The sequence below is a fragment of the Corylus avellana genome, chromosome 8, assembly GCF_965113065.1.
Source record: "Corylus avellana chromosome 8, dhCorAvel1.hap1.2, whole genome shotgun sequence".
Classification (NCBI taxonomy): Eukaryota; Viridiplantae; Streptophyta; class Magnoliopsida; order Fagales; family Betulaceae; genus Corylus; species Corylus avellana.
This window is the reverse complement of record NC_142497.1, coordinates 10,264,517-10,277,953: the sequence shown is the minus strand read 5'-3', so window position 1 is coordinate 10,277,953 and position 13,437 is coordinate 10,264,517. Positions and strand designations below refer to the sequence as shown.

Sequence of the window (13,437 nt, the reverse complement as noted above, 5' to 3'; positions counted from 1 at the left end):
AACCACAGGGACCTCCTGTGATAAAAATGAAACCCCGAGGGGGAAAAAATAAAATTGTGAAACCCCAGGGACTAATTTAGTATTTAACCCTTTTAAAAATTGCGTTTTTAAAATCACGCAGGCATTTGATAAAACATGCTAAAAAGTATTTTTTTTATCAATTGAGTGTTATGATAACATTAGCATATAATTGCGGTTTCATAACCAAATCACCAATAAGGACATTTCTTTATAACAGTAAAATAACTAACATTGTCTATAAGCCTCCATTTTTAACACCTCTGCAAACAAAAGTATGACTTATAATTTGACATTAACTTTGAGTTTTCTACTTAGGCAATTATATATTGCTATTTTACTTGTTTCTACTATGCTTTTTTGTTTATATATATATTTTGAAACATATTCCAAACAGACATATAATAAAAAATAGAAGAACAATCCATCAAATTTAACGGTTACATAATTCACCAATAATTTAAATTAGTACTTGATAAATCACCAAAAAAAACTTAAAGGACATTAAAAATTAGCCTAAAACATAAATAATAAAGCACTGTTTACAACCCACAAACGGATCGGGCTATATTGTCACGAACCACTTTCATCTCCTCGTCATGTATGTTGTCAATGTTTTCCTGACTGTTACTCCTTACATCATCATCATCATCATCATCATCATTATCGAAGTTATCTTTATCCTACTTAAACTCCTAATCCTTTCTGTCGTGTATTCTAATAAAATTATAAAGGACCGCAGTAGCAACTACAATGAGCATTTGGTTGTTAATATCATAAGATGGCATTTGCCTTAAAATATGCTACCTATTCTTCCACACACCTCTATAACACTTATAACTGACGAGTAAACATAGTTAAACCTCTCCTCTATCCCATTTCCACGACCAACTCGTCGAAAATCAGGAAGGTGATATCTCTCCCCTTTGTAAGGTGTCAAGGACCCTTTCATTAAGGGGTATCCAACATCAAATAAATAATATTTTCCTACACACGATAATAATAACCATCTATGAGATGTACTTAAGCAATATGCATTCGTAATCAATAAGATTAAAAAAATACTATGCTTGGTGGTGGTTTCGGAAAGTTTGCAGATGATTTACGAATAGCATCTAAAAAAATACGTGTATCATGTGCCGCACCTTCCCATCCTACCATAATAAATGTGAAAAGTAAATCAAAATTGCATGCCGCCATCACATTTTGAGTTGGTATTCCTTTTCTTCCAATGTATGGAATTTTCTTATCCTCTCTAACAACAACTAGGATATGTGTTTCATCAATGGCACTGATACAATCCTAAAATACACATGCCATTAAATTTTAGATACTTATTAAGCTACTTTAACAAAATGTAAGCACACATTGAGCAATATAGATAAACAAATAAAATAAGTACTTTAAAATGTGGCCAATACAATGGATTGTGCCGAATTTTTTTGGGAACTTCACTGAACGTGGGATCAAAAGGTTTGATGAGATCCATTGCCATTAGGTTAAGCACTTTTAGAACTGTATGAAAATGTCTATGTATAGTCTCACCAGAATGTTGGAACCTTTCTTGAACCATTCTATTACATGATCCTTATGCTAGAATAAAAAACATATACCTACGGACTCTACTAGTCTAATATGCCTCGTGTGCTGAAGTCCATATGTATGTTGTAGGCATAACTGAAAGAAAATACGTGGTTTCATTCTAAACATATCATGACATATAGTCTCATTTCCAGTCATCATATGTATCAACCACCTATATCCAGTTTCTTTAGAATTTCTACAAGGTTGTTTATCAATGTATTTAATGGCATACGTCACTACTGCATGACATCCAACAAAAACAGGATGGTAAAATTCGTCATCACTATCATCATCATCATTCTCATCATTATCATGAAAATGATCATCATTACCATAATCCATATAATCATCATAGTCCATGTGAGTGATACCTAAAAAATATTAACAATTAATAAGATAAAACACATAAAACTATCTTTTAAAGAAATTGTTCAACAATCACACTTATCAAATTTGCATTATTCAAATATAAAATAACACAAGTCATATCAAGTAGAGAAACTAAAATTACATTGTCCAAATATAATAATAATAATAATAATAATAATAATAACACATAGTTCAAACATCCCAACACCGAAAATAATAAGTGTCTTATTGCAAATTTATCCACTTGCTAATCAAGTAAAGAAATGGCGATTGTCTATCAATTTCGCTTCATCTTTTAGAAACATAAGCTGCAAATGTGGTTTTTCCAACATAGCGAACACCTCTCTCTTTTCTTTATTCTGAAAAATACGAGCTGCCATATGATGGAAATCAGAACCCTCCTCAACACCATCCAAGGTGCACATGAACTTCAAGACATCACGAATACCTTTACTTGAATTTGCTTAACTTGTGGCCTTTAACTCAACAGCATTACTTATTTTGCTGAGCTCGTTTAGCAGCTTTGACACAGTTTTTGCTTTCTTTCCTTTACTTTGCATGACGGTGCCTACTCGCTTCTTTCTCATTTCTTGGGGAGGCTGTGTAGGATTAGGTGGCTGTGTAGGATTAGTTGTTTGTGTAGAATTAGGTGGCTGTGTAGGATTAGGTGTCTGTGTAAGACTAAGTGTCTCAATATCATCATAATTATATTGAGAACTCAACTCACTAGACGAGTCACCTGACACCTCCACAAGAGTCTCAAAATTAGTAAGTAAACCACCTGAAGAGGGAGTCCATGCACTTTCTTTAGTAGCCGCAGTGTCTTTGAACATTATGTCTAATAAATGAAGGTATCTAAACCTTTTTCCTGGAATTTTGAAGCCTCGGGAACCTTCTACATAATTAAAATGCTTATATTAATAACTAAAAGTACAAACTATTACTAAAAAAAATCATATTAATTGATGATGAGAGACACACCTTTAACTTCCTTTCCCACCATTCATTCGTTGCAACTATTGTTCCTTTGGTTGCATCCCATCCTAATCTAGTTTCACTTCCTTTCAATTTGTTCCAAGCAATCCAATCTGTTTTCAATGTGTCCACTTATTCTTGAACTTACGATATTCTCGTGACTTACCGGTCTTATTTCTAAATGCTACCTCAATATTCTTCCAACCGTGTTTTGTAAAGTGGGTATTTGGTCGATTACCTTGAAACACCTCATCCACACAGAGTTCACAAAAGATTGTAGTAAATTGTGATGTCCAAAGAGCTCTAGCATCTAAGTTACTTTGTTTTGATTTAGGGTTAGGATTGGATATCGTATTTTGTTTATCCATCTACAAAATTCTAATCTTAGAAATCTAGTAAGACACTAATATATTAACCATCTCATATACCAATAAAAACCAAAAGAATTATTAACGTAAAAGTATAGCATTCAACTATATATAAACCATCAAAGCTTTATTTTAGTCTTTACTTTCGTCATTTTTTAGCTTATAAGTTGCAACATGTTTCTTTAATATATAAATAAGGGGAAAATGCAGTTTACCCATTGAAGTTTCAAAAATGTTCAATTTAAACCCCCCGTTAAATTTTTTCGTCTAAATGGATGGAACTCGCCCCACGTGCTTCTCACATGACTTATTAACCCATTATCTTTCAATTTTGCCTTCAATCTAACCTAATGGTTTTACGTGATTACCCACCCCCTTTTGAACCCCACCCACACATGTTGCTCCTCATCTTTTTAACTCTAACAAACCCACATAAGAACAAAGCTGAAGCATGACAACGAGAAGAGATTCCAGAACTCTCGTGCTCCTAGCCCAGCGACAGCAACAAACTCGTGGAGATTTCTTTGCCATTTCTTATGAGGTATGCCCCAATTTCAGAATATGAGATCATCTACTGTTTTAGGGTTTTGTGTAAAATGGAGTGTTATGAGAAAAAATTGAGGGTTTTGTTGGAATATTGTTTAGGGTTCTTGTTGTTTAGGGGAATATTATATGACTCTTTATTTATTCTTCATTATTATGGTTTAGCTTCTAATAAACATTACTTTTTTCATGCTACAACGATTAATTGATGAGATAACTGTGTAGTGAACGGTTGTAAGCACTGTAGCTTTGTTGGCTGTCGTTATTTTCTGTGGTCTGTGGTAGTAGTTAATAAAATGCTACGTAATTAATTAAAGAAGGAGAGGAGCAGACAAAGCTCAACAATATAAGCCCGAAGCTCAGACTGAAATAAGCTTCCTCCACTCTTCTCCTTCTCTAATTATTTTGCCAAAAAAGAATAGCGTAGGTTTCAGAATACTTTGGTCACATGCATGCATTATTACCCCTTTGAAATGTGATCAACAATAAAATAAATGTGGAAGCGGACTAATTATGTATTACTATATCATGTAGAATGGATACCTCAAATGAAGGTGCAAGCTCTTTTGGTTCAACTTATAGCAGTTCTTCATCTGCAATGCAGCGCGTTTGCTTTAAAAAAATTGTGCAGCTGAAGGCAGAAATGGAGAGTGAAGCTCGGCATATGAAGGAACAACTGGTGAATAAGATATCCCAGTATCGTAAACAACTCGAGATTGTAGACATAAAAATGAATGTAATGAAGAAGAATTACCATACAATCATTGTGTGTTCATGGATTGTAATGATGTGTGCATTATTAATGTTCTTCTTTTGATACATTCTCAATGGTCACCATGTCTGCAAATTAGGTCGTGTGATGTTGTCCTGAGGTTGGTCGTCGTGGTGGAGCTGGTGGATTGTGCAGTAGTTTTTTGTTGTGGTTTTGTGATATGTTAATATATTAACCAATGTGTAGTATGATAGAACTATGTAGTCGTATGTGAAGTTATTTTGTTAAAGACATTAGTCCCTATGTTGGATTGTTAAAGACATTAGTCTATATGTTGGATCATGAATTTGCCAACTCTATTAGTCCCATGTGGAATTTATTTAGCTTATAGGCTCTAGTCCCATGTGGGATTTGTTTAGTTTAAAGATATTAGTGTCATGTATTGTGACACTAATCTTAGCCAATATGTACTGTTTGAAGGATTTCTTCTCTTTTTTTTTTTTTTTTTTTCTTTCTTTTTTTGGTTATCAGCATTCTGTGGTTGCCACATGTTGCACACTAAACGTATAAGCTACACCTTAGAAGGTCTCCATAAATCAAGGTTTATTTAATCGGAGTTATTTTGTTTAAAGTTATTAGTCCCTAAGTTGGATTATGAATTTGCCAATTTCATTAGTCTCATGTGGGATTTGTTTAGTTTAAGGGTTTAGGATTTAGGTTTAAACCCTAAACCTTAAACTGGACTTAAACCCTAGTTTAACTCCATTAGTCCCCAGTGCGATTTACTTTGCATTATTGTATTGAAGACCTTATTGTGTTCAAGACCTTCTGATAAGCGCCAAATGTTGCACATTCAAGCCCCTTAATTTGCATATGTTAATTCCTTAGCATTGTTATTTGTTTGATTTTGTTTTGTTTTTGTGTTTTCAGGTGTTTAATAAAGATATAAGAAAATCATTGATTTTGGGCTCAAAATGCAGTTTTATTGTAGCGGATTCACTGTAGCAGTACTGTAGCGGATTCACTGTAGCCATTTACTATAGCAGAGTTACTGTAGCACTCTCTCTCTCTCTCTCTCTCTCTCTCTCTCTCTCATATATTTACTCCTTTTATTTTTATGCACTTTAGTTTTTAAGCAAATCAAATCAAAACTCATTTTAATTAAGTTAACTTTGATCTTTTAAATTTTGATAATTAAACCACTGCAGTCCTTGAGGTTCGACACCCTCAATATAGCCCTATCCTACAGGATTCATACTATTGCGAGTGGTTATTTTTATTATTGATATTTTTGGACACAAAAATACCACATCACCTTCCAACGAGTATGTAGTGCATAACACCATTAAATAATAGTCAGCGGATCAAAGCTGTAGAAACATACTAAATCTGTACATATCAGTAAAGATCCTCAAACCAAAACAACATACCAAAAATACCAAAGCTATAAATTTCATTAACGATCCTCATACTTAAACAAAATACCAAAAATACCAAAGCTGTATATTACATTAAAATATTTTCATACCAAAACAATATACCAAAAATACCAAAGCTGTACATTACATCGAAATATCCTCATACCAAAAATACTAAAGCTGTTGAAATATCCTCATACCAAAAAAAAACCAAAGCTGTACATTACATCGAAATATCATTATGCCAAAACAACATACCAAAAATATCAAAGCTGTTGCTAACAAACATCGAAAGTTCGGCATAAATTAGAAACCACAAAAACATAGCAAAACACATTTACATGTCATTGTACTAAACTTAGCAACTAACATACCAAAACAACATACCATTGTATACCAAAACAACATGTCATTGTATTAAACTTAGCAACTAACATACCAAAACAATAAATTTACATGTCATTATACATAACACCTAACATACCAAAACTAACATTGTGACAACTTACAAGTATAAAACATCTCTGACTATGGCTTCCAATCTGAATTTTTTCTTTTCCTTTTGGCTTCCATAATTTCTATTCCCTTTTTGACTGTTGTAACAATGTGTTTGCCTTTCACTTGGTCTGATGATGAAGAAGCATTTGCACCACCTCTGCCTGCCACATATGGTGTTCCACCACCCCTAACTACATACCCTTTACTACCCCACCCCTAGCTGCAGCACCCCTAGCTACACCATCCCTTGCTACACCACCGCTGACTGTCCTACCCCTTGCTGCCACACCCCTAGTTCCAGTTGATACAGTTGAACCACCTCTTGTTAATGGACCTTTTCATGCAAATCTTGAACTTCAGCCACCCCTAGTCAATGGCCCTCATCTTACAACAGTTTCAGTTTCACAGTCATCTTCAGTTAGGTCAATGTGTATTGGACCAATGTTTTTTTTGGAAACACTATGACAAATACCAACTATCTGATTTGAATGGTGAGTCCTTGTTGCAGGCCCTTCTATGGACAACTTAGGAAGTACTAGATCATCTGTTAAGGCTCTAAGTGACACACCCCATGCTGGAGGTAGTACAATGCTTGCACCAAATCCATGTTCAAGAATAACAGGTCTAGGTGGAAGTGATACTCTTTCTTCATCAGCAGCTCCAATGGGAGGTGATACTCTTCCTTGGACAGCACCCCCAACGAGTGGTAATTCTCTGCGTATATCAGCAAACCCAGGGGGAGGTGTGTGCTCTCGCTCGTCAACAAACTGTGGGATGTTGATTTCCTTTCTCTTGGAATGTGCACAGCCACTTGTAGATGCTTTCCTGTTGGATATGCTCTTCTTCTTTATATGCTTTTTTTAAAAAAAAAATCAAAAATAAGTTATATAAAAGATAATTATGAGGGTAAAAAAAAAAAAAATAGAAATCAGGAATGAGGGTAGATTTAATTACCTTAAAAACAGTAGATGACTGCAGACCAAGTAGTCCACCACCACATAATGCCCTAATTAAAGACATATCCTGCTAAAATACAGAACTGGTTTTAGCACAATTGTTCTAAAATAACTTGTTAAACAATGGACTACAATAATACAAAATCACTAAACAAAATAAACACAATAATACCAACTCATTGAAGTACCTTCTCCACAACTTTTTGTTTGTCTTTGCTCACTTCAGGTCTACTGGAACCATCCCTTTGTGACTGCAAACATAAGAACAAAAATATATTTAGTATCATAATATTACCATATATAAAAGTAAATAGACAGTCCTTCAACTACCTTCTTCTCCACAACTTTTTATTTGCCTTTGTTCACTTCAGGTGTATTGGAACCAACCATTTGTGACTGCACACATTAAAAGAAAAATAAGTTTAGTATCACAATATTACCATGTATACAAGTAAATAGGAAGTCCTTTCACTACCTTTTGCACAACTGTTTGTTTGCCTTTGCCTTTAGTCACTTTAGGTGTTTCAGAACCAATACCTCATGAATGCACACACAACATCAAAAACAAGTTGAGTATCATGTATAACAATGAACTATAAATATTATAAAACATATCATTATTAAACATAATATATATGTATGAGAAACTTACAATTGGTGTATCCGACTTCTTGTTGTTAGATGCTTCATTTCTATTAGTTGGACATGACCTTTTATTGTCTCCAAGGCCATTACACTTCCTACATTTCATCCATGCTCCATATTTGCTCATCCAATATAGATTTCTCGGGTCTTTGCTCTCATCGAGAGCCTTTCTCCTTAGCTTCTTTGGCCTACCCGGGGCAATTCTTCCTCTTGGATGCTCCAACTTATCATGACTTGTTTTGATCCACTATTTCTCACTAGGCATTGGATATATGACTGGAGCATATGCCTTCTTGTACACCTTTATAGTAAAGCACTCATCAACATAATCTTCAGGGTCCCCATAATCATAAAGTATAGCAGCTACTGCATGGGGACATGGGATTCCAGTAATTTCCCACTACTACAACCACACCTCCTTCTATCAAGGTCTACCACATATTGTTTATTATTCGGACAAGTAACTTCAAACATCGAATCACCAGCATACCGTGCAATACAATCCGCTGCTTCTAACCCAATTCCTTCCAACTTTGCAGCAATCCTGGGGGTTAACTTCCCAGTCAACTTCTCTATCCCTTCCCTCTTAGCTTGATATCTCCTCATCAACTTCTTCCTTATCATCTCTAACATGGTCAAGATGGGCTTCTCACGAGCCTTCAGAATGTATGAGTTGAAATACTCACAGATGTTGTTGACTAGAAGGTCGCACTTTGGGTAGTCACTAAACCATGTCCTAGACCATGTACTAGGGTTAATCTGACTCAAATATTCATATGCGTCTTCATTCATCTTCTTCAACTCTTCCATATTATCATTGAATTCATATTCTGTGTATGAAGACGTTGCAGACCACAACTGTTCCTTCATTGCCAACCCTCTATGCCCCCCAATGTCTCTAAAGTTGGCATATAAATGCTTAACACATATCCGGTGATCAACCATTAGCATAACAACCTCAAAAGTTGGCATTAGACCCTGCAAAATAAAATAATTTTATGTTACCAAAACATTAGTCAAACAAATTGCATGAATATTTAAGATGTGAAAAAAAAAAATTGTTACCTTCTGTCGATCTGAAATGAATGTAGGCCTAGCATGCCTGACATGGGTACCAAGATCAAACACAAGGGTTTCAAGGAACCAGATCCAGCTGTCTTTGACCCCGGCTTCGACAACCACAAAGGCAATTGGGTACATGTTGTTGTTCCCATTCTTTCCAACTGCAGAAAGGAGTTATGTTGTCACGATTACTTACCTAAATTAATAGGCAAATAATTGGATGTTTTACCCGCAAGTGCACGAGGTCAACATAGTAGTATATGGTGCAAGTACGGGGTCATTCCCACGAGGATTGCTAAATTTTGCTTAAAATTAATTCCAAAAATAAAGGAATCCAAAAATAATGGGAGACTGATTGTAGCTACAATAACGGCAGAGACAAAAAAAGTCTGAAATTGATAAGAAAAGTTTTTCTAGGTCTCCCATTCTAACTGGGAGATTGAATTACGATTTTTCTAGGATTCTTAGGGCTTCTAGGATTCTCCTAATCTCTATAAATAAGCCTCTAAGCATTGAGAAAACAGACACACCGCTTCCTAGAGCTAGAAATCAGAAAATTGTCTTTGGAACTTAGAAGATCATGAGCGGCTAAACCCCTTCGGGGTGTTGATGTAACCCTATCCAAGCACAATGGTTTGATTATATTTAATTTCTAGATTTTCAATTTATGCATGTTGATTCTATAACTATAAGAATTGCTACCTTTTGATTCTATTCTTAATTATTAAATGTAATTGTTCTTAAATTCCAAAATCAATATTTGTTCAATTCTTATCTTGTCTTAGAAAGTATTTTACTTTTGTTGATCTCAAATCATTCTTGTTTTCTGTGATTATGAGAATGATGTTTATACAATGGGTTTAATTGACATATGATCAATAGGATTTGATAGGCCATGCCTAGAGAAAATGAATTGTACTAGACCCTAGTTTAGTGTAATTTAGGTAGACAGTCAGTGCCAACCGAAGATATGTAACTCATTGATTGTATGTATCATGTTAAAGAATTTGATAATTTATACGTAGAAAAGACGAGTCGTACCGCATCTTAGTGGTTAGGTGGACGATCCGTGCCAACCGAAAATAGATTATGCTTATTCTTTAATAAGGTAGTTTCTTGTTTACTTATAATATGTATAGAATGAATTTCTAGGATTAATTATGATTAGTCATTGTTGTGCGGATAAAGGTGAAGTCAATACCCTACACTCTCTCTCTTATTCAATAAACAATTGACAATAACCCTAAAACTAATATTCTCCCGAAACCCCAAATTTTACAAAAAGCCCTAAAGTAAATGGTCGAAAATTAATTGTAAAATTGGGGCATACCAACATAGAAAGCGAAATTTATGGGAACAAGTAGTTTGTTGTCCCCTTTCTCTACGCAATAGGACCACGGATGGGGGGACCACAAACAAGTTCACCGAAACTGTCGGCTTGCTGTTGTCGTGATGTGTCGTGTGGGTGGGGTAGAAACAAAATGAGACCACGAACAACACAACTTTGGGTACTCACAATTTTCTGCTTGAATAAATGAGGGGACCACGTTTTGGAACTTTCTTCTTCTTCTTGTGCTTTAGTTGTGTAGTCTGTGGGTGTTGGAGTGAAAAGGATGGTGAGCAGTGCATGCGTGTGTGAGTGGGGTTCAATGTGTGGGTGGGGTTCAAAAGAGGAGGGTAATCATATAATAAAGCCATTCGGTTAGATTGAGGGCAAAATTGGAAGATAATGGGTTAATAAGTCACGTGAGAAGCACGTGGGGCGAGTTCCATCCATTTAGACGGAAACATTTAACAGAGAGTTTAAATTGAACATTTTTGAAACTTCAGGAGGGTAAATTGCCAATTTTTGAACTTTTGGGTTAAAATTGAAAAACTCCTAAAACTTCACGGGGGTAAACTGCATTTTCCACTATAAATAATGTTTGAACTTATCCTTCACTATATTTCATATACGGACATGTGGAGTTGATACAAACATTGAAACGAAACAACACTTAAAAAAATAAAAGGTCATTATTTTAAATTGTTACTGTGCACATCACTGTGCAATGCACATTAACGGATCACTGTGTACAGTGATCTAGAAAAATACTCTGGTCTCTGTGCACTGCACAATAAAAAAATTAAAATTAAAAAAAAAAATCACAAATTATCACTGTTTATTACCCATTAAAATATATATAAAAAAATCATCACAAATTGTTATAGTGCAATACCCATTAAAAAATTAAAAAAAAAATCCATTACAAATTGTTACTGCATAGTTCCTTGAAAAAAAAAAAAAAAAAAGCCATAAAAAATCGTCACTGTGCACATCACTGCATAGTGACCTAGGAAAAATAATCATCTTGGTCACTGTACAATATATATATATATTTTAAAAAAGAAAAAGCCTTACACGGTTACTGTACACGCACTATCACATTACTGTGTGTACAGTGATCTATCACTGCATACTATGATGGATTGCAGATCACTATGCATGCACAGTAATCTAAATAAAATTTTGAAAAAATAAAAAAAATCACAACTTTACTTTGTAGAAATGGTCGAAAAACTTAAACATGTATATAAAAAGGCACAGTAATCATACAAACCACATAAAACAACACCAAACAGTGGAAAGTTTTACAAAAGTAAAGGTGTTATATGGAGAAAAAGAAAATATTAAGGTGAGATTATTACCTGGTAGAGGGGCGGAGAGATGGACAACAGCGATGCACACTGCTACAGGGCGGAGAAAGGATGAACGAGACAGAGAGGATGAAGAAAAAAAGAGAAAAGAAGAGTTTTAATATATCTTAAGTATGTATTCTTGGTATTTTTTTCATTCCTGCTCAAAAAAATGTAACTATTGCGCCAAATATATTTTTAATAAAAATCGTGATTTTGTTTTAAATTTGCACTTTTTCAAATAAGCACCCTCTAATCAGCTTACGAAAATCGCAGAATTTTTTGCGATTTTAAAATTTGTGTTTTTAAAATCCCAATCCCAAATACCCTAAAATTGCGATTTGGTTTAAAATTCCAGATTATTTTTTAAAAAACGGACTCTTAGTATGAAAAACTGAAAAAATTTTGTTTTGTAATGATTTATTTATTTGAATAGTAGTAACAAGTAATTGATATGATGTAAAAGTAAGAATATTATGAGTTCAATTTTTTTGGATGAATAGTAATGGGCTATTACCAAACGGTGCCTGTGGCATTTTTTTTTTTAAGCAATAATTAATTGATGTGAAAAAAAAAAAGAAAAAAAATTTTGCATTGATTTTTTTATTTGAATAGTATTAAAAAAAAAAAAAAAGTGAAACTTTCATTAATCAATCAAAGACAAAGTAATTTCTCCATCACACATACATTCGGGAATTTTTCCCAGCCAAATCTTATCTATGACTTACTGCTTTGCAAGCAAAGTAAGTGAATGAGCAACCAAATTACAATTTCTACTAATAGAAACACACCTCCATCTTTTGAAATCCTTTAAAACCGTTCTCGTGTTCTCCACAATATGCCCAAATCGGTTGCCATTGGTCTCTTCTCCTACCACAGCCTTTACAACTAATTGAGCATCCCCCTCCAAAATTAAACATTGAATACCAATGTGTTTACGGAATTGTGCAGCAAAAAAAGCTCCCATTGCTTCTACAGATGTTGGGTCTGGTAACCCCTTCTCATTGAGCAACTTGCAACAATGAAATCACCCTTTTGGTCATGCACAACAACACCCATCCCAAACCGCTCTTGATTTTTTTCAAGTCCCACATCCCAGTTTGCCTTGCACCAACCTAAGGGTGGTGCTGTCCATCTCACTGGCATACAACTGCTTCCTCCCATAACTCTACTTTGCATTGCAACGTTGGCCTGTCTATAGGCCTCTGCTGCCTTTTTATTTTCACTAACAATTGCATTTGGATGAGTAAAAATCGTCCCGTGAACCACCTCATTTCTGCGCATCCAAATTCGTCGAGCAGTGTCCACAAAAACCCTAAAAACATCCTTACCCAATTTTTGATAAATTCCCTCTGCAGTTCATAAAAAATCAAGACCTTGTAAAGTACTTTTTTGAAAACTTCTTTCATTAGCCCACACATCCCTAGCTAACGAACAGCTCCAAAGTATGTGAATCGCAGTTTCCTCTTCCAGGTTGCATATTGGACATAGAGAATCTGAGACCACTTTGCACCTAAACAATTATCCTCAATAGGAAGAAAATTGTGACAAGCCCTCCACATAAATTTTTTTGCCATGTTTGGGAGATCCATCTGCCAAATAATACGCCATAT

At 34.7% G+C, this 13,437-nt stretch overlaps 2 pseudogenes; both read right to left on the bottom strand.

Moving 5' to 3' along the window:
- Nucleotides 1-560: 560 nt before the first annotated feature.
- Nucleotides 561-1,962, bottom strand: LOC148584105 (uncharacterized; annotated as a pseudogene).
- A 473-nt stretch (nt 1,963-2,435) lies between these two features.
- LOC148584104 (uncharacterized) lies at nt 2,436-3,314 on the bottom strand (annotated as a pseudogene).
- Between the last annotated feature and the right edge of the window lie 10,123 nt (nt 3,315-13,437).